Source organism: Martes martes (assembly GCF_963455335.1).
Source record: "Martes martes genome assembly, chromosome: 13".
NCBI lineage: Eukaryota > Metazoa > Chordata > Mammalia > Carnivora > Mustelidae > Martes > Martes martes.
Window position 1 is genome coordinate 52,054,536 of NC_137901.1, and position 21,233 is coordinate 52,075,768.

At 44.8% G+C, this 21,233-nt stretch overlaps 1 protein-coding gene across 2 annotated transcripts in view; it reads left to right on the plus strand.

Annotated features, from left to right (window-relative positions):
* The window catches only part of EMILIN2 (elastin microfibril interfacer 2), a gene marked incomplete at its 5' end in the record, with an annotated part of 53,367 nt that overhangs the window by 8,539 nt on the left and 23,595 nt on the right, over positions 1-21,233 (plus strand). The gene's annotated exons all lie outside the window — the stretch shown is intronic.

Below are 21,233 nucleotides of genomic sequence, written 5' to 3' on the forward strand. Positions count from 1 at the left end.
AAATTTACTAGGAGACCTCTCAAAGTTTCCTAACATTCTCCGGCTTCCTACATATTTGTGATTGTACGGGGTCTGCCGAACGGGCTTTATTCAGTTATCTTTTAAGAGATTTGCTCACAATCCATTATAAAACAAGGTTCTAGAGATTTCCTTCTTCAAGTCGTTTCTCTACAGCTGCTCAACAAGGGTGCCGTTGAAGCATTGTGGGATACGGACCTAAATTTTTTTTTTTTTCTGAACTACAGTGGTGAAAATGCCACTTGTTTTTCTGCTGAGGTTTTCCACGTATCTTGAATTCTTTTTATTTAAGTGCAATTAGCCAACATGTAGTATATCATTAGTTTCAGAGGTAGGGCTCAGAAATTTATCAGTTGTGTGTAACACGCAGTGCTCATCACATCACGTGCCTTCTATGATGTCCATCACCCAGTCACGCTCCGTTTGTTTCCTTTGGTTAAGAGTCTCTTACAGTTTGTCTCCTTCTCTGAAAACAGAGCCCCAGAGCTATGGCTCTGATTGCGACAGAACCCAGGGCGGGGTGAGTTTCACAATCCAGCCGTTTGCGGGAGATCTTTTCACCATTAAGCGTTTCTCTGGCTTGTGTCAGTGTCAACGCAAAGAGCTCTCCCGAGCCAGTGGAATGAGGCCTTGGGCGGGGAGGCAGAGTTGAGCCTCTTTGAATATTCTGAACATTCCAGAATCGTGGGTCCTGCCGGCTGTCCTGACAAGCTTCCCGGCCTGGTTCAGGCGTCCGGGGGTGTGCGTTGGAGATTCATCGCTGCTTTCAGCTGGGACAGCAGCTTTCCAGGACGACAGTGCCAGGTCAGGGGTCTGGCTCGGTCACAATCAATGAGGCACCCTTTTCTCATCCTAACACGCTGCATCATCTTCTGGCAAATCACAAGATATTTGGGAGTCATTCTGTTGCGTTATGGCAAAAACAGCTAGCAAGATAGAACACAGATTCCTTGCTCACTGAAGGTGCAGGAGGGAAGGCAGAAACCCCATCCATGGCTTGCTTCCTGAACCAAACAGCACAGTGCCCTCCAAACACTCCTTGTCAGAATTGGCACTGGGAAAATAATAATCCCAAAAAGTAGTCACTCTGTCCTATTTTATTTATTTATTTACTTTTTAAAGATTTTATTTACCTATTTGACAGACAGAGATCACAAGTAGGCAGAGACGGAGGCAGAGAGAGAGAGGAAGGGAAGCAGGCTCCGTGCTGAGCAGGGAGCCCGATGCGGGGCTCGATCCCAGGACTCTGGGATCATGAGCCAAGCTGAAGGCAGACGCTTAACCAGCTGAGCCACCCAGGTGTCCCTCGTCATATTTTCAAAACGCTAATTTATGTCTTTGGTCTTCTGTGTGTTATATTGCACAAAATGGCAATCTGGAGGAACTTAGAAAAAATTCGGTTTTGATGATCTTCCTTAGTCAGTGATCCACACCTTGAGTAGTACAAAAACAAACATTAGGTCTGTATTCCCAACAGATAAAGCAAATGGCTGTGTGAAGAGTAATATGATCCATTTAAAAAGAAAACCCAAAACTTTAGTTAAATCCTCATTTTGAAAAACTGAAAAACACTTAATGTTGTGGTTTTGGTTTCTACTTAACGGAGTTCTATTATTGCATCGTCAAGATGCACTATCTGGCACTCAATTTCATAGCCCTGAAGAGATTTTAAACACCCTAGTGCAGAAATGCATTGTGTATGTATATAATATTTATTTTATATTTATATTATATTTATATATAAATATTATACTGTATAATATTTATATATGTATGTGTATATATACACGCATATATGTAATATAAAACAGCTTTATAGAGGTATAATCTACATAAACCATACATATTTAAAGTTCTATAACTAAATACTTTGACATGTGTATGCACCCATGAAGCCAACGTCACAATCAAGATATTGATCATAGCCATTACCCCCAAAATTTTCCTCACACCCCTTGGCCATCCTTTCCTTTGGTTTCTCTTCACATGACCCCTAGGCAGCAGCTGATCTGCCTTTTAGCACCGTAGATAAGTTTGGATTTTCTAGTGTTTCATGTGTAAGTAGTCATATACTACGTACCCTTATGTTAGCCTTTTTCCATTCCGCGTACTCATTTGGTGGTACATCCATGTCGTACTGTGGTATCAATAGTTGATCGTATTGTTGAGTGGTATTGTATTGTTGAGTGGTATTCCTTTGTATGTGCGGACCACTGTCTGTATATAGTTGTTTTGTAGTGGAGGACTTGTGGCAAAATGGTGTGGAGGCTCATTTGTATTGATAATAAGGTTACTTCTCTGGTTTTTCTGAAAACAAATTAGATGGTAACAGATGTATAAGGGATGTAGGGCACTAGATAAAACCATAGTGGATGGAGTAAGAAAAACACTTTTCACGTTTAGAGCCCTGGAAAATGTTGGATTGAGGCTGCATAATTAGCTTAAGCCATTTCGAGTTGGCAGAAAGCTCAGTAGGGTTAAAGGAGACTCATTTGGAGACTGTTGGTTATTCCATTTCATTAGACAAATAATATATTTTTAAAGAGTTTATTTATTTATCTGGCAGACGGAGACACTGAGAGAGGGAACACAAGCAGGGGGAGTGGGAGAGGGAGAAGCAGGCTCCCCACCGAACAGGGAGCCCAAAGTGGTGCTTGATCCCAGGACCCTGGGATCATAACGTGAGCCAAAGACAGATGCTTAATGACTGAGCCATCCAGGCTCCCCTCATTAAACAAATATTTTGTGGAAGGCCTACGTCTGGCTCAGGACTAGGCCTATGGGGACACAGCAAGGAATCTGACCTCTCTCTTGCCCTCCAGAAGTTCACATCCAGTCAGTGAATGAGACATAGATAGAAATAATTACAATGTGAAAGGTGGAAATGAGGGTTGCAATACAGAAGTACAAGTAGCCAAGGATGATCAGAGGTGGAAGGAATTACTTCGGCCAGGAGGACTCCGAAAACCTGTTTGCAGGTGGTGGTGACATCTTAGCAGGATGTCACTTAGCATCTTTGAAGGATGTCACTTGTCAGCTTTGCATCTTTGTGAAAGATGGTTCCCATTGAGTATGTGCAGATATAAAACAAGAGAATGAGTATATGCCAGCATAAAACAAGAGAAGTGAGTTAGGGCCTGGAGGTGGGAAGTGAAGGGGCATCTGTGGGGAAGTGTGAACTGTCTGCAGGGCTGCCTTCTCCTGAGGGCTGAGGGAAGGCTCTGCTCTGAGCTGCTCTCCCAGGTGCATAGATGGCCACCTTCTTCCCAGTGTCTACCCATTGTTTGTTGGTCTCTGTGTCCCATTGGATTAGGGCCCATCCCTGAATGGGGGATGAGGACTCCAACATATCTTTTTTGGGGGACATTAATTCAACCCATAACAACCAGTGTTGGGAGGTTGGGCTTTATCATTTAGGCAAAGGGAAGTCATGGAAGGTTTTTGATTTGGGACACCATCGGAATTTCGCTTCCAGATGTTGATCAGACCATGTGTGCAAAACAGCTCTGAGAGAGGGAGCACTGGGTGGGGGCAAGGGGTGGTGGGAGGGAGCTCAGTCCATGCCATCCACGGAGAACGTGTGGTGGGTGTGGTGGGGGAAGCAGACCTGGCCATGCAGAGGATGAGAAGCAGCCACCCAGTCAAATAGCCAGGTGGCTCCTCCTCTGCACAGGTTGAGGGTACATGAAGAGCTGTCATGGGGTGGTCTCTGTAGTGTGTTGCTACAAAAAGGACCACATGTGTGAAGCAAGGCAAGTTAGTTCAAGGACAGTCCCTTGAAGGTTATGGCAGGATTGCCTTTACCCATGGGACCATCCCTGCATTGTTTATCACCTTTGGTCAGGAACCAACTATAATTTTTCACATGGGCAATTGAGACCATTATCAGGGAAGAAACCCATATTTTTAGTCTTACTGCAATTTTTTGTCTTATGGTAAATTTAGCACATAGCACACGGAGTGTATGGATATCACTTAGAGAAAGCTTTATAGTTTCGCAGTTTTCACAGCTATTGTCAAATTTTATTTTTCCAATATCTGAGAGGTAAAAGCGGGGTGCAAATATTAAAATGCCAATTTGTTTATTTAAGTTTTCGTTTAAATTCTGGTTAGTTAACCTGTGGTGTAGTATTGGTTTCAGGGGTAGAATTCAGTGATTCATCACTTACATACAGCACCCAGTGGTCATCCCAACATGTGCCCTCCTTAATACCCATCACCCGTCTAGCCCATCCCCCACCCACCTCACTCCATCAACCCTGTTTGTTCTCTATAGTTAAGAGTCTCTTATGATTTGCCTCCCTGTCTCTCCTTTTTTTCCCTCTCCACATCTTCATCTATTTTGTTTCTTAAATTCCACATGAGTGAAATCATATGGTGTTTGTCTCTCTTTGACTGACTTATTTCACTTAGCATAATACACTCTAGCTTCATCCTGTTGTTGCTAGGGCACCTGGGTGGCTCAGTCAGATAAACGCCTGCCTTTGGCTCAGGCCATGACCTCAGAGTTCTGGGATCAAGTCCCACCTCAGGCTCTCTGCTCAGTGGGGAGTTGGCTTCTTCCCTTCACTCTCCCTCTCTCTCAAATAAATGTTGTTGCTAATAGCAAGATTTCATTATCTTTGAAGGCTGAGTAATATTCCATTATTTGTATATACCACATCTTCTTTATCCATTCATCTGTCCCTGGACATCTGCACTCTTTCCATAGTTTGGCTATTGTGGACATTGCTGCTATAAACATTGGGATGCAGGTGCCCCTTCGGATCACTATTTTTGTATCCTTCAGTTCAATACCTAGTAGTGCAATTGCTGGGTCGTAGGGCAGCTTTATTTTTAACTTTTTGGGGAACCTCCATATTGTTTTCCAGAGTGGCTGCACCAACTTGTATTCCCATCAACAGTGTAAGAGGGTTCCCCTTTCTCCGCATCCTCACTAGCATCTGTTGTGCCCTGTGTTGTTAATGTTAGCCATTTTGACAGGTGTGAAGTGGTATCTCCTTGTAGTTTTGATTTGTATTCCCCTAATGATGATATTGAGCATCTTTTCATGTGTCTGTTGGCCATCTGGAAGTCATTTTTGGAAAAATGTCTATTCATGTCTTCTGCCTATTTCTTAAATGGATTATTTTATTTTTGGGGTGTTGAGTTTGATAAGTTCTTTACAGATTTTGGATACTAACCCTTTAGGTCATTTGCAAATATTCTCCCATTGAGTAGGTTGCCTTTTAGTTTTGTTGATTATTTCATTCACTCTATAGAAGCTTTTTATTTGATTAAGTCCCAATAGTTTATTTTTGCTTTTATTTCCCTTGCTTCAGAAGACATATCTATAAAAAAGTTACTATGGCTAATGTCAAAGAGGTTACTGCTTGTGTTCTCTTGTAGGATTTCCTGTCTCTCATTTAGGTCTTTGATCCATTTGGAGTCTATTTTTGTGTATGGTGTAAGAGAGTGGTACAGTTTCTTTCTTTCGTATGTTTCTATACCATTTTACCAACACCATTTGTTGAAGAGACTTTTTTCCATTGGATATGCTTTAATGCTTTGTGGAAGATTAGTTAACCATAGAGTTGAGGGTCCATTTCTGGATTTTCCATTCTGTTCCATTGATCTATGTGTCTGTTGTGCTAGTACCATGCTGTCTTGATGTTTACAGGGTTTTTTTTTTTTTAATTTAACTTAATTTTTTCAGTGTTCCAAGATTCATTGTTTATGCACCACACCCAGTTTACAGGTTTGTTATACAACTTGAAGTCTGGAATTGTGATGCCTCCAGCTTTGCTTTTCTTTTTCAAGATTATTTTGACTATTCAGGGTCTTTTGTGATTCCATAGAAATTTTAGGATAGTTTGTTCTACCTCTGTGAAAAATGCTGGTGGTATTTTGATAAGGATTGCATTAAATGTGTAGATTGTTTTGGTGGTGTGGAATTTTAACAGTATTCTTCCAATCCATGAGCATGGGGTTGTTTTTCCATTTCTTTGTGTTATCCTTAATTTCTTTCATAAGTTTCTTTTTTTTAAAAGATTTTATTTATTTATTTGACAGACAGAGATCACAAGTAGGCAGAGAGGCAGACAGAGAGAGAGAAAGAGGAGGAAGCAGGCTCCCCACAGAGCAGAGAGCCCAATGTGCGGCTTGATCCCAGGACCCTGGGATCATGACCTGAGCCAATGGCAGAGGCTTTAACCCACTGAGCCACCCAGGCACCCCCATAAGGGTTCTGTAGTTTTTGGAGTACAGATCTTTTACCCCTTTGGTTAGGTTTATTCCTAGGTATCTAATGGTTTTCAGTGCAACTGTAAATTGGATCGATTCCTTGAGTTCTCTTTCTACTGCTTCATTACTGGTGTATAGAAATATAAGACATAGAGCACCTGGGTAGCTCAGTTGGTTAAACATCTGATTCTTGGTTTAAGCTCAGGTCAGGATCTCATGGGTCATGAGGTGGAGCCCCTGTCAGGCTCTGCGATCAGTGGGGGTTATGCTTGACGAGCCTCTCCCTCTGCGCCTCCCCTAACTTGTATGCAAGCTCTCCCTCTCTCATTCGAATAAATACATCTTAAAAAAAAAAAAGAAATGCAAGACATTTCTGTATGTTGATCATCCTGCGACTGCCCAATTCATGTATCAGTTTTAGCAATTTTTTGGTGGAATCTTTCACGTTTTGTAGAGTATCATGTCATCTGGGAATAGTAAAATTTGACTACTTCCTTGCCAATTTGGATGCCTTTTATATTTTTTTGTTGTCTGATTGCTGTGGCTAGGGCTCCTAGTACTATGTTAAATAATAGTGGTGAGAGTGGACTTCTGTGTCTTACTCCTGACCTTGGAGGAAAAGCTCTCAATTTTTCCCCATTGAGGATGATATTAGTTGTGGATCTTTTGTATATGGTCTTTATGATGTTGAGGTATGTTCCATCTACCCCTACGCTGTTGAGGGTTTTTATCAAGAATGGATGCTGTACTTTGCCAAAGGCTTTTTCTGGATCTATTGAAAGGATTATATGATTCTTATCCTTTCGTTTATTAATGCGATTATCCTATTGTCCTATTGATTGATTTGCAAGTACCAAACCACCCTTGCAGCCCAGCAATAAGTCTTACTTGGTTGTGGTGAATAATCTTTTTAACATACTGTTGGATTCAAATTTTTGCATCCATGTTCATCAGGTATATTGGCCTGTAATTCTCCTTTTAGTGGGGTCTTTGTCACGTTTTGGAATCAAGGTAATGCTGGCCTCATAGAATGAGTTTGGAAGTCTTCCTCCCATTTCTATTATTTGGAACATTTTGAGAAGAATAGATATTAACTCTTCTTTAAATGTGTGGTAGAAGGGGCGCCTGGGTGGCTCAGTCATTAAGTGTCTGCCTTCGGCTCAGGTCATGATCCCAGGGTCCTGGGATTGAGCCCCGCATCAGGCTCCCTGCTCAGTGGAGAGCCTGCTTCTCCCTCTGCCTCTGCCTGCCACTCAGCCTACTTCTGCTCTCTATCTCTCTGTCAAATAAATAAATAAAATCTTAAAAAAAAAAATAGTGTGGTAGAATTCCCCTGGGAAGCCATCCAGCCCTGGACTTTTGTTTGTTGGGAGATTTTTGATTACTGATTCAATTTCTTTGCTGGTTATAGTTCTGTTCAAGTTTTCTGTTTCTTCCTGTTTCAGTTTTGGTAGTTTATATGTTTCTAGGAATTTATCAATGTCTTCCAGATTGCCCAATTTGTTGGCATATTTTTTCATAGTATTCTCTTATAGTTGTTTCTGTTTCTGTGGTGTTGGTTGTGATCTCTCCTCTTTCATTTCTGATTTTATTTATCTGAGTCCTTTCTCTTTTCTTTTTCATAAGTCTGGCTAGGGGGTTATCAATCTTATTCTTTCAAAGAACCCGCTCCTAGTTTCATTGATCTGTTCTACTGTTTTGTTTTGTTTTTTCTATATCATTTATATCTGCTCTGATCTTTATTGTTTCCCTTCTTCTGCTGGCTTTAGGCTTTATTTGCTGGTTTGTTTTTTTTTTTTCCAACTCCTTTAGGTGTAAGGTTAGGTTGTATATTTGAGACTTTTCTTACTTCTTGAGGTAGGCCTGCATTGGTATGTACTTATAAATGCTAATTTATATTTGAGGTAACTGAGGATTAGAGAAGTTTTCAGGTCTTACCTGACACAACTGGTCTTTGGGTGGGTTGGGACTAGAACAGCCACAATTGTCAACAATAATAGAATTGGATGTTCTCCATACCTTCTCCACAGATATATGATTGCTCAGTATAGGATCCCAGAGACTCAAGGAAATCCGTAAGGTGGCGGCTGGGTACCACCTGGTATGCATCCAAGGGGTGTTTGCTGAATGCACGCGTGAAGGAGAGCATGCGGGTTTTAATTTCTCTATTAAGATTTTTTTTAACAGTTAATATTCACTGTAAAATTGAGGGAAGGTGCATAGATTTCCCACATTCCTGCTTCCTCCCCACACGCACAGCCTCCTCTGTTCTCACCATCCCCCACCAGAGTGGTACATTTGGTACAGTCGATGAGCCTGCATTGACACATGATAATAACCTGAAGGTCCATAGTTTACACTAGGCTTTATTTTGGGGAGGGCCTGTGATTTTAGCTTATCTTTCCTCCTCTTGTTAAGAATCATATGTGTTTTTAAAAAAAAAGAATCATATGTGTTGAGTTCAGTTTTTTATTTTTAGTTATGGAGACCATCAATTTGAATAACTGTCTTTGGTTTGTGTTTATAAAATGGAGGTTGTGACATACATAGAGTCTTGAAAATAATTGTTAATACTGAATGAAAGTGAGGTGGCTTGCAGCCAAAATGAGGATTTGAGATGTGGTGAATTCCAGTTAAATCAGTCAAAGTGAGGATATAATTCAGCTTCTTGAACTGGCAGTTTCAGTGTAACCTTTAGAAGGTTTTTGCCAAGATATAAGTGTACATTGACTATCTCTCCAACACATGATACAGCTTTTGGTCTGTAAGAGTTCATGTTACACAACTGTGAATCAAAATTCAACTGCGTAAGTTTTTAAGATTGTAGTGTTGTTACTCAGCAATTCATGAATTAGACAGCACCCCATTTAGTAGAGAGGGGGGGGAGCTCCAAAGAGTTGTTCAAAATGAACAGCTTTTATAGGCAGAAAATGGTGGGAAAAGGAAATTTCTAGGAAAAAGTGGATTGTTTCAGACAAAGTTGCTTTTGAATGGGGTTGAAAGGGGTCTGTCGGTAGATTACCTCATTAGTGCTGACCAGGTAATTCTAGATTAACTGATAAAAGGTTACATTCCGGGGCACCTGGGTGGCTCATTGGGTTAAGCCTCTGCCTTTGGCTCAGGTCATGATCTCAGGGTCCTGGGATTGAGCCCCGCATCGGGCTCTCTGCTCAGTGGGGAGCCTGCTTCTTCCTCTCTCTCTCTGCCTGCCTCTCTGCCTACTTGTGATCTCTGTCTCTGTCAAATAAATAAATTAAAAAAAAAAAAGTTACATTCCTGGGAGAGGCAGAAATGACAGGTTAGATACTGTGTCTTGGTTTGCTGACATGGGGCTTAAGCACAAGAGAGTCCATTTGAGGCCTATTTACTCGTTTTTTGAGTTTTTTAAAAAGATTTATTTATTTGAGAGAGAGACACAGAGAGAGAGCATGAGTGGGTAGTATTCTTCCTTTTTTTAAAGATTTATTCATTTGAGAGCAAGAGCATGAGCAGAGGGGGCAGAGGAAAAAAATCTCAAGCTGACTCCAGGCTGAGCACAGAGCCCTGGGCGGGGCTGAGATCATGACCTGAGCCAACAGTCCAGGTAACCGACTGAGCCTCTCAGGTGCCCCGTGATCTCTTTTTTAACACCAGTGTAAAGAATGATTTGGTGGTTTTGGGAAGATACAGTGATCAAAAACAGAACTTCATTTTGAGAAAGATCAATTATAAAAATCTAGGGAAGTATTTCAAAGAATAAGTTGTGGCTTTGCAAATATGCTGGCTTATGTATTTATTTGTACAAAATGGAAGCCGGTTTCAGTGAAGGCTGGGGGTGGTGGCCAGCACATGCACCTGCTTACTGGGAGGACAGGAACTGCTACTGAAACCACATATTGTTCTACTTAAAGTAAACAACACAATAATGCAATCTATGTAATTTTTCTTAAAAAATAAACATGATTTCAAGGAAATGGAAGCAAGCCACTATCTTTAAAACTAGTTAACTGATGTCAGTTGGGCTCCCCTTCACCTCACAGTCTATATATTTGTCTCCCTTCTCAATTGGCAAGAATTGTGGATGCCCAGAAGGTTTCCTACAAACTAGGATGGTGTCCAAGGTGTACTGTCCAATAGCCCCCTTGCACCTGGGTTCTGTATGGCTCTCTCAGAACCACACGGAGCAGGCCAACTTAGGGAACAGCCTCCAATGCCCTGAGAAGACCCAGTCTGACAAGGCTGCACGGGTAGTGAGGCCTCTCCTGAAGACTGTGGCTGTGGTTAGAGGATACCGCTGTGTCCTCAGCCTTAAACCTCCACTGGCCACCTCAGGCATCTTGGAGAAGAGTGCCCCTCACTTCTTTCTCCTCTGGTGACCTCTTGCTCTGTCACCCATACCCATCTGAGAACAAATAAGCCAAATCCTTCTTCTCAGCGGGCTAGGCAGTCCCCACCCCCTGCTCGTCCACACCCCCAGACCTGGGCTGAGGTGGGTTGTGGCAGCACCTTCCAAAGAAAAACCAGTGCTCCATTCCACCTGAATGGAGTGCAGGTGGAAATCTCTCTACCTCACTGTGTTAAATGTGGATTAAGAAAAAAACCTAAAGGGGGGCTCCTGGGTGGCTAAGTCATTTAAGTGTCTGCCTTCTGCTTAGGTCATTATCCCCAGGGTCCTGGGATTGAGCCTGCATTAGGCTCCCTGCTCAGTGGGAAGCCTGCTTCTCCCTCTCCCACTCCCCCTGCTTGTGCTCCCTCTTTCACTGTGTCTCTGTCAAATAAACAAATAAAATCTTTTGAAAAAATAATAAAATTAAATTAAAGTAATTTAACATAAAATCTTTAAAAAAAAGAAAAAGAAAACGAAAAAAACCCTAAAGGAATATTGGGTTATCCTGGACAATGTGAGACCTAGGAAACTAGACTATAACATTGTGGTCCTTTTCCTCCCCAGTGTGGTCATAAATTAGAAAAGAAATGGAAGTGTTCCTATATTTGCAATACGTCAGATTATTACTTTTACTGAGAATGGATTAACCCAAAGGAAGAAGGTGTTGTTTTTGTATCTGCTAAGAAATTCCTACTATCTTGGGATTTTCTCAGGGTCTCAGGAACCTCACCCAGTCACAGGTGTGGTCTAAAGCTTGCCAACATCCATGGTCTGCAGCCAAAGGACTGAGATCCCTATAGGGGTGGGATGGATGTCGCAAACCAAGTCAAAGGAAGCACAGGAAAAAAGATTTTGAAATGACTGTGATTTTCATAGAAGAATTTGAGGAAATGACTTCTCTTTAAAAAAAAAAAAAAGAGGAAATAATCAAAGTAGAGTTATTTGGTAGTTCTGGAAAGAAAGGTTTGGGTTTGCGGTGAGCATCCTGGGGAGGGCTGAGCCAGCAGATGTTCTCATGGCTCGCGCTGTGGGAACCCAGAGGATGAAGGCATCGGGGAGTGAGCAGGAGGAGTGTCCTGTGATTCTGGTTCTGGGAATGAGGAAACATGATGTCAGTGTGAGGAATGGAACCGTATAGAATTTTTTTGGGAAGGGGGGCGGGGAGATGGGAGGGAAGCATCCTGCAGCCCCCGATGACCATCCTGGAAGGAATCCTGCAGGAGAATGTAGACCTTCATTGTGGATTACTGAGCCTTCCAGAAAGCCATCCCCCCCGGGAGCCTGCCCTGGCCTGGCCAGCTCTCCTCCCCACTGTGGCTTGACTTTTGTGATGGATTTCCCAAAGTCAGGAAGTGCAAACTAATAATGTGGACTCCTAGGAGCACATGCATAAGCTGTACTTCACGGTGCTGGACACGCCCTGCCCTTGGAGACGTGGTCCTTTCTAGCATTGTGTGCCTTCTCTGAAGGAAGCTACCCACCGCTCTTGCCAGCGACCCAAGAATATCTGCTGCACCGTCTACTCCGGACTTGGGACCCCGCCTCTACCGAGCTGTGGTGGTGTTCCTGGATCACTTTCTTTAGGACGGCAGAGTGGCTCTGTCCCGAGGGGGTAGCGGTGGGGGGCACCATCTTAAAGGATGAAGGGGGAAAATTATGCTGTGTGGTCGGAGCAAACCACTGAGGAGTAGAGAGAAGTCTAGGTGTTGAAATCTAACTTGCCACTCTAAGTACATAAGGAAATTAATTCAAGAGGAAACAAAATAAGCAGCTAATGATTGTGGTGTCTCCAGCAAATACTGTCCCTTCGAACGGGGAAGCAGACAGTCTCCTGTGAGTACGGTTTCATTTTGAACACCTTGCTTTGGTCTAGGATATGTTTTTGTTTTTGTTTTTTTTTAAGTGAACAGAGCTATCTTGTAATCTGATTTCAATCAGGGCTTATCCAACTTTTGGTTTTATTAGATGCATTTTGTATTTCAGAAATATGTTTGCCCAAGCATTCTGGCTTTTAACAGATGGATTTGCCTAAAAGCCAAGGAAAATGCTTTCTATTTCTTTCCTTCCATTAATTTCTGCATGCAGAGATCTAATTAAAATTGTGTCCTACAGCAGAAAAAGATAAGATGAAAATTCTGGTTCGCGTGTGTGATGTGCCTTCACCTGAAAGAAGGTCTTTTGGTTCCTTCACTTTGTCCTGTGTGGGAGCCTTTTTCATCCTGTGGAAAGTTAGTGTTGGAAGGGACCTTGGGTGGATAGAGTCACCTCCTCAGACTGTAGAGATTGTCCTTGTAGATGCACATGGTTTCCAGTGGCCAAGGTTTGATTGTCAGTAAGAGAGTGTGGATTCAAGAGTTCCGGAATCACTTCCAGTTTCAAACTTTGTAGCCTCTGTTGCCTGATTGCCTTTTCTGTTGCTACTTCCATAAAGAACACATCTGTTTATTCACTAATGGGAAAACAGTAACAGTGGAAGCCAGAAGAAACCCATTTGTCACAAGTAGTTTCTAGAAAATTAGTTTACTGTCTTGTCAATCTCTAAATTAGCACATGAGACCAAACTTTGTAAAAAAGCAGGGAGACTTTAACCTGTCCTGCAACATGGGTGAAGCTGTCGGGTGAAGAACTTCAGAACAGGCCGTACCAAAATGTGCCGTGTTGGCATATTGGTTATTTTAACCTGAAGGCAGTTGAGGAAAAGCAGAGACAAGAACTCTCTGTCTTCCCTAAGTTTCTGTCTCCCCTGTACCAGGATGAAGAGAATGACCCTTGTCATTGTACATAGATGAGACTGCATAAGCAAACCTTACTAAAATAACCCTTACCTTCCCTCAGTTTCCTCCGTAAACTTCCTAGCCACGGTCCCACAGTTTATTGGCCCTAGAAGCCCAAACCCCTTTTCCTTGGTCTCATGACTTCACAATTTATTACCCTGTGTTAAAATGGTAGATAGATAAAATGTTTTCACTTTTTACTGTAAAGCCTCCAAACACATAAAAATTTGGATGCCTTATCTCCTGTCTTTTGTCAGTTTAATTTACAGGACCCGGATTGAACCTAAGAGGGTAGAGGAAAAGTGTCTTTCTTTTCTACAAGGACATTAGGCTAAGGGAAATAAGGCATTCATGAAAGGACAGATGCTGTATGATTCCACGTCTGTTAAGTCCCTAAAGAGGTCACAGAGACGGAAAGTGCAATGGCGGTTGCAGGGGCTGAGAAGGAGGGGCGTGGGGAGTTGGTGTCTATAGAGCTGCAGTTTGGGAAGATGAAAAGAGTTCTGGGGGTGACGGTTGTCTAACAGTGTGAGAGGGCTTAATGCCACTGAACGGCGCTTGTAAAAATGGTCAAGATGGTACTTTTCTTTTTTTTTAGGGACTGAGTTTGAATCAGTTACCCCCGGCATCCCAGTCCTCTGGCCCCCACCCCCGCCCCCCCTCCCCGCCCACCATTAGACGCTAATTCATCAGAGCAGTGTCCCCTGGATGAGGACCCGGAATGCTTCTCCACGGCTCCCCCACCACCCTTTCAGCTTTTTCCTCCCTCTCAACACTCTTCCCTGGTTAGGATTTTCCTGAACTTGGGGGGAAGATATGCTTATGATTCTTCAGCCCCCTGTTACCTCCTGGTTAACTCCCTATTTTTCACAAGCAAACTCTACGGGAGAGGTTTTGGGGGCCACGCTGTACCTCCTCTTGCTTATTTTATTCTTTATTCTGACCCAGTGTCCTCTCTCATCGTTGATCTGAGCGACCCTGGCTCAGTTCACCGAGCATCTCCTTGTCTTAAAAATACTCTTTCTCTGGGGCGCCTGGGTGGCTCAGTGGGTTAAAGCCTCTGCCTTTGGCTCAGGTCATGATCCCAGGGTCCTGGGATCGAGCCCCGCGTCATTCTCTCTGCTCAGCGGGGAGCCTGCTTCCTCCTTTCTCTCTGCCTGCCTCTCTGCTGCTTGTGATTTCATCCTTTCATCGTATTGATGAAACCATGGCCCAGAGGTGAGATGTTCCTTGCCTGTCGTTCAGGTAACTCCTGAGAAGGGCTGTTGCTTGTGGTCTAGGGATACTTGCAATTGGTTATGGTTTCCACAGTCGTCTCACTCATACCACCTCACTGGGTTCCCTCACCATCTAGCTCTGCATTGCTCCGACCGCTGGAAGGCATCCGCTCTCTCCCTCCAGGGTGGAGTCAGCAGTGCCAGTTTCCTCTACTGCAGGCCCTAGCTCCTGTCCAGCGGCCTTCCCCTGATACTGTACTCGCAGCCTTGGTTTTCCCTACATTTTGATAACTCGTGCTCCCCTTGCCATTTCAGACCTAGGGTTGGTACATTTCTCCCATTCTTTTTTTTTTAATTTTAAATTATTTTATTAATTTAAATGAACAAAAAACCCAGTGCACCCATTTCTCCCACCCCCATCCCCTACCTCTGGCAACCACCAATCTGTTCTCTCCATCCATGAGCTTGGTTTTGGTTACCTTATGGTTTTTGTGTGTGTGTTTTTGATTTACGTGTAAGTGAGATCGGATGGTATTTGTCTTTATCTGACTTATTTCACTTAGCATAATACCCTTAAGTTCTATATGTGTTGTCACAGATGGCAGGATTTCATTCTTCCTTTATGGCTAAGTAATATTCCTGTGTGTGTGTGTGTGTGTGTGTGTGTGTGTGCGTGTGTGTGTGTGTGTGTGAGTGTACCACACCTCCATCCATCCGTTCATTCAAGTGTCCATCCACGGACACTTATGTGCATCCATAGCTAGGCTATTGTGCATAATGGTGCCGTGCACATGGTGGGGGGCACATATTTCTTCAAGTTAGTGCTTTCATGTCCTTCAGATAAGTGTCCGGGAGTGAGATTGCCGGATCATATGGTGGCTTCATTTTTAATTTTTTTAGGGAATCTCCGTACTGTTTTCTACCATGGCTGCACCAATTTACATTCCCTCCAACAGTGCACTAGGGTTCCCTCTTCTTCACATCCTTGCCAACACCTGTTATTTCTTGTCTTTCTTTTTTAATAAGAAGATATTTTTAAAAGATTTTATCATTTGAGAGAAAGAGCACAAGTGGGGCAGGAGAGGGGCAGAGGAAGAGGAAGAAACAGGCTTCCTGCTAAGCGGAGAGCCTAATGTGGGGCTCAATCCCAGGACCCTGAGATCATGACCTTAGCTAAAATCATAAGTTGGATGCTTAACCCACCGAGCCATCCAGGTGCCCCAATTTCTTTTTTTTTTTTTTTAAATTTTTATTTACTTATTTGACAGACAGATCACAAGTAGGCAGAGAGGCAGGCAGAGAGAGAGGAGGAAGCAGGCTCCCCACTGAGCATAGAGCCCGATGTGGGGCTCGATCCCAGGACGCTGGGATCATGACCCGAGCCGAAGGCAGAGGCTTAAACCACTGAGCCACCCAGGCGCCCCCAGGTGCCCCAATTTCTTGACTTTCTTGATACCAGCCATTCTGACAGGTATGAGGTGATATCCCATTATGGTTTTGATTTGCATTTCCCTGATGATTAGTGATGTTGAGCACCTTTTCACGAACCTGTTGGCGATCTGTATGTCTTCCTTGGAAAGTTGTCTATTCAGATCCTCTGCCTATTTTTTCATCAAAAAGAATTTGTTTTTGCTCTGAGTTGTATGAGTTCCGTATGTATTTGGCTATTAGCCCCTTCTCAGATATATGATTTGTAAATGTTTTCTCCCATTCAGTTAGGTTGCCTTTTTGTTCTGTTGGTTTCCTTTGCTGTGCAGAAGCTTTTCAGTTTAATGTAGTCCTGCTTGTTTAGTTGATGTTATGTGTATTCCACACGTATGTTATAATATTTACTGCAGTGAAAAGCAAAAAGTGAATTTCATGCCTAGATGTGGAGAACTTGGAGTCAGATAATGTCAGGAATGTCAGATCACCGAGTCTGCCTGGATGTGCGTCCTGACACTTACTGAAATGCCTTCTTGCTTGTACGTACATGCTGGCGTTGTCCCAGGTCGTGGTTGTTTCTTTAGGCTGAGGGTGCTCCCTACCAGAGAGAGGGAGGCCCCTCTCATTCTGGCTTCCTTCTCCATCCTAACAGTCCATTCCAGTGGATACTGTGTGGGACCACACACGGAATGAAGCAAGAAGAATTAGTTCTGGGGTTTTGGGGACAAGCCAGTGATGGAGAAAGAGAGGAATTTACTAGAAAGTCTGTTCTTGGGAGAAATCCTGGTCAAGTGAGTGTCCCAATGGGGGCACTGGGCTTTAGATTTGTGCACTTTTAGTGATGTGTATTCAAAAAAGAAGTTACAGGTGAATACTAAATGCGGGGAAATGATCCTTACCTCATAGATCCTTACCGTATAGAAATGATCCTCTGCCAGGAACGTGTGGTTATTTCTGAAAAGCCTTCTGCTGGCAACCTGGGAGGGATGCCGGAGGGGAAAGAAGACAGGTGGGTGTGGGGTAGGAATGAAGAGATGAACAGATGTGTGCCCATTGCTGGCCCTTGACAGTCTCGTGAATCTCTAGGCCAGCTCTGTCCCAGACGCCTGTGGTGATGGAGATGTTCATACTAATTCCGCACGTGGTTCCTGAGCTCCTGAAACGTCGCCAGTGTGTCTGAGGAACTGAACGTTCACTTTGGTTTACTTGTAATTAGTGTAGATTTAAAAAGCCACACTTGATTAATGGCTACCTTCTGGGTCAACACAACTTGAGGTCACCTTCTGGTGTGCGATTTTTGTCCAACCCTTCATGACCCAAGGACTGTGGAGCTTGATTTGGTTCTGGGAAGGCTCAGGAATTCACGTCTGCTGGGGTTAGACGTGAGGATGACTCTGGGGCTTTTAATATGGACATTAGATTCCTCCATATCTCATGCAAAGTAGACTTAGTAACATTAAATTACTGTTTGATTGACCAATTATTGATTAATGATTAATACTTCATTGTTCGTTGAGCACCTACAATAGGACAGATGCTATGTTTAAAAATGGGGATGTTGTAGAGAACAAAACTAGCAAGAATCCTTGCCCTCACGGGGCTTCTGGTCTGTGAGAAGACAAACACTGAACAAGCATGAACGGAGGCATGTTATGAAAGAAGTCTCACCTCCTGTCAGTGGGAAGGAGTCTTTCTGCGTGTGTGTGTTGGGGGGGGGGGGATTTCAAATGGCAGCAGTCATTTTGTCACAGTTTGTTTCCATGGGGACATTTCTAGTCCTGTGGTCCCTGAACTCTGATTCAACTTTTCCAGTCCTCTTCTTGCCACCTTCCTTCTCGGTAGAATCTTCTGGGCTGACCTGATGTCTTGACATGGTGGCTGAACTCGTAAAAAGGGAGAACCCTTGTTTCACCACCCCACACCCCAAAAAGGATTCAGAGGGAGAGGCAAGGAAGGAGAGTTGAGAGGATGGGATGAAGAGCACTGGCAGAGGTTGGGGTGGGCTCGGGCTGAGGGGCGGCATGACACTGCAGCCCCCGGGGGCCCCCGGGAGTGCCCGAGGCAGCTGTGGACGGGGCTCCCTTGAGGGACGGGATTTTGTTACAGTCTCTACCCAAAACTGGGATGGAGGCCAAGGCTGCAGCCTGAGTCAGCCTTCCAGCTCTAGCCCAGCACCGCCTTGACTCTGTGCCTTGGGCTGTCAGTCCTTCTGCTTGGCCACCCCCAGCTGGGTGCAGTCAGTTGACTGACTCAGTAAGTGTCCAAGGGGGCACCTCCTGTGCGCTTACAACCCAAGGGTTCTTGGGGTAACACTTGGGCTGCTTTGGGTCAATTCACTTCCCCTGCCTGGCTGTCCAGAGAGGCTCCCCTCTCCCATGAGGAAGGAAGGCTGATGGGTGCCCTGAGTTTTGGGCTGTACTTCTCAACTCTGGCTGCACTTGACAATTACTTGGGGAGTTTTTGAAAGGTAAGAGGCCTGGGCACCCCTGGCCCCAGACCAGTTAAATTAGAATTTTGAGTGTAAAAGTCTGGGCATTTTTTTTTTTTTTAAAGCTCGCTGGCCAAGATACTGTCCTGCAGAGCACTGAGGGATGGAAGGAGGACCCAGGATTCCTGCTGTGTTCCTCCCATCCTCTGAAAAATTTCCTGGCTGGCTCTCGAGGTGGTGGGAACCCTGTTTCTGCGGTGGGGGAAGGAATCCCAGGAAAGCTGTGGGGCTGCACAACCCTACCTCCTCCCCTCCCATCCCCCAGACTGAGGCTTGAGGACCTGCAGTCACCTCTGGAACCCACGTCCTCGTGCACAGAGCAGTTGGGACCTGAGCGTTCCCACGGCTGGAGGTGGCCCCTGATGGCTTCCAGCTGTCACCGCTGGCCAGGGAGGCCTCTTGCACATGCTGGACTTAAAACTCGGTCAGAAATGCTATCAACCTGAACTCGGTGCCGCCAACCGGAAAGCCCACAGCAAGCCGATGGGGGTGGAGGGTGGGGCTGGGGAATGTGCGTGGGGCTGCAGTGGAAGGCAGGAACTCCAGGGAACTTCCCTAAGTTATGAGCTGGTTCCAAAGTAATAACTGGCTTTAAAGAAGGTAATGAGGTGTGTTGGAAGGACGAGCAGTTTCTTACACTCGGCTCAGCAGTGGGGGCCAAGGCCTCCGGGTGGGAGGGTGGTGGGGGGAGTCGGACGTGCAGCCTCAGGTTTTGCTCCCCTGGCCCCACTCAGCAAGCAGCCAGAAGGGGTTGCCAGGGGCCGTCATCTGCTGGCGCAGGGACAACCCCCGAGCGCAAACACATTTTCACAATCAGTCTTAAATGCTCAGAGGAACCGCGTTTTTCTGAGATTACACATTTTTGCAGCATTATGCTATATTTGAGCATGCAGAACAGTGAAGTGGATTTTTCTTTCTTTCTTTCTTTTGATCATTTCTAGGGCCACACAGGGAATTCTTTTGGTAGGTACGGTGCTGGGGGCCTGGGCGCTGGTGTGCGCCTGGCCCGGGTCAGATGCTCAGACAAGTGTTTTCTGAATGGGGATGGCAGCTACCCTCTGACCCAGCTTGTAGGGCTGTGGAACATCTCTGGGCAGGTGGGGTTGCTTCAAATTTAAGGCAGTCTCCCGAGTCACTGCTTCTGTGTGCTGGGAGGGCCGTCTGGGATACAGGAGAGAACATTTCGATTTAATTCCCAGCCCCGGCCCTTCCTGACCATTGGAACTTGGACAGGACGCCTGACCTCTAGGAGCCCCTGTTTTCCCATTTGTGCAAAGGGGAAACTAAAAAGCTGGGCCTTGACAGGGGATGTGGTGGCAATAAGAGGGAACGAAGAGCCTAGAAGGGAAGTCTTGCCCCACCCCCACCCCTTAGGGGCCCTTCTTTTCTGTTTCATTCATTGGGCTTTCTCTTCTGCAGAATTTTCTCTTCCGGAGACTTGAAAATGTCTCCCTCTGGAGCTTCTCAAAATCCGTGCACCCAGTCCCCACGGCAGACCAGTTCAATCAGAACCTCTAAGAGCGAGGCAGTGGCATTGGGTTGGCAGTTCGTTATGGTTCCTGGTGATTCTGATGCCTGGCCAGTGCTGTGAACTACTGCCCTAGAAGGGCCAGTGGAACTGGGACAGCGGCAGGCGTTGGGACACTAATGCTTGGGACAGCGCTGTCCCCAGGGTCCAGAGGGTCACCTGGGCTCCTGTTGGTGGGAGAGTTCCTTACACTTGAGGTTTTAGGTGTCATGGTTTTGACCCTCGGGGGCCAAAAGCCTATTATCTCTAGTAATTTGCAATTTTCTCAGGAATGTGACTTTGAACTCCCTCACCACAAGGTGGATACCAGAAGTGGAGTCAGCTGGCTGGCACCAGGCCCCACGGGCCCCCCAACTTTCCCCTGAGCAGCACACGGTAACCCTGGGAAGGTGATAGAGAGCCGAGTCCTTTCGGAGAATTGGCCCTCAGAGAGGGCAGCTGCTTGTGCTAGTGTTCACAATGAAGAGAGAGTGAAGACGTTCTAAAGAGCCATGATTCCAAGCTGGAAGTAGAAGCTGGGATAAGTTAAGGAACAGCTTGTATCTGTGCTGTGAGCAGGAGCACCTGGGGTGTTGGTTTCCTGCATCCATCCCTCTCCCTCTGAGTGTCCATGGGGCTGCTGGATTGCCAGTCTCTGTTCCAGGCTCAGCCCTGGGTCTGGAGGACGTTACAGCACATCACAAGAATCTCTGTGTGGTTTGTGCGTGCGTGGAGGAATATGTACCTTTTTTTTCTTTCTTCCTTTTTTTTTTTTTTTTAGAGAGAGGACGGGGAGGGGCAGAGGGCGAGGGAAAGAATCATGGAGGTAGAGCCCAACAGGGGGCTTGAACTCATGACCCTGAGATCATAACCTGAGCCGAAATCAAAAGTTGGACATTTAACTGCCTGAGCCACCCAGGTGCCCTGGGGAATGTACACTTTAAAAGGGATTCTTATTTCTGTCATCAGCTGTATGGTTCAGGGCATCTCTTTGAAAAGATCTGAACGTAGATCCCTGAAGGCTCACAGCCTGCTACCTTTGCAGGAAGGAAGGTGCCACGATAAATGTACAGATGCTATGGGAGACAAAGGTGCTAGGAAGGTTTCTTTAAAATATAAAACAAATGACCCTGAGTTACCCAGAAAAAATCTCCACAAAGCAGTGACCAAATAAAAAAAAAAGAAAGAAAGAAAAAGTAGAACAAAAATTTGTGGG